Consider the following 706-nt stretch of genomic DNA (forward strand, 5'->3'; position numbering starts at 1 on the left):
TTATTATCATAATTTATCTTTATAACTATTTAAAAGCCTATTTTTGTTTTTCCTAAGACTGAATCAATATGTTTGTGATTAATCAGCTTGCAAGATTTTAAAAACATCAGGTGAACCATGTTTATTCAGTAAATATTTATAGACAATATGGCATAATGTGCTTTCCCCCCTTCAAAGACAGTGCTAAATTTGAAGTGTAATCCTTTACACTCCATCGTCTGCTCATTTCTTTATATTTTTTTGAAATATAGTTTTGAAACATAGTATTAGCTTGTTTTATTCATCAGGTTAGCTAAATCTTTGAAGTAAATGATTGTATAGACCATGATTTTGATTTAATTAGTAACCTGCTAACGCTATTTCTTAAAAGTATAAATGTAAAATTAAAAGGAATCCTGTTTAAAATTATATGTAATTACCTCATAAACCTTTTCTTTCAACAAACAACCAAAAAATAATTTTCTGTAATAAAAGGATCTATAACATTTATATTCTCTTTTATGGAGGATAGGCCTTAGTTATTTTTTAATCTCATTTGACATATTATACTTCTCATTTCCAGTTGGACAAGATGAGAATATTTTGGCTCAATCATTTCCTACTTAATTATATAAACAGTTTCACTCTCTGAAAGAAGTATGTACAGTTTTAACTTACTAATTTAGAAATAGCTGATAATTTATTTTTAGTATAAGTATAATGCACA

The sequence above is a fragment of the Galeopterus variegatus genome, unplaced genomic scaffold (genome assembly GCF_000696425.1).
Source record: "Galeopterus variegatus unplaced genomic scaffold, G_variegatus-3.0.2 Scaffold654, whole genome shotgun sequence".
NCBI lineage: Eukaryota > Metazoa > Chordata > Mammalia > Dermoptera > Cynocephalidae > Galeopterus > Galeopterus variegatus.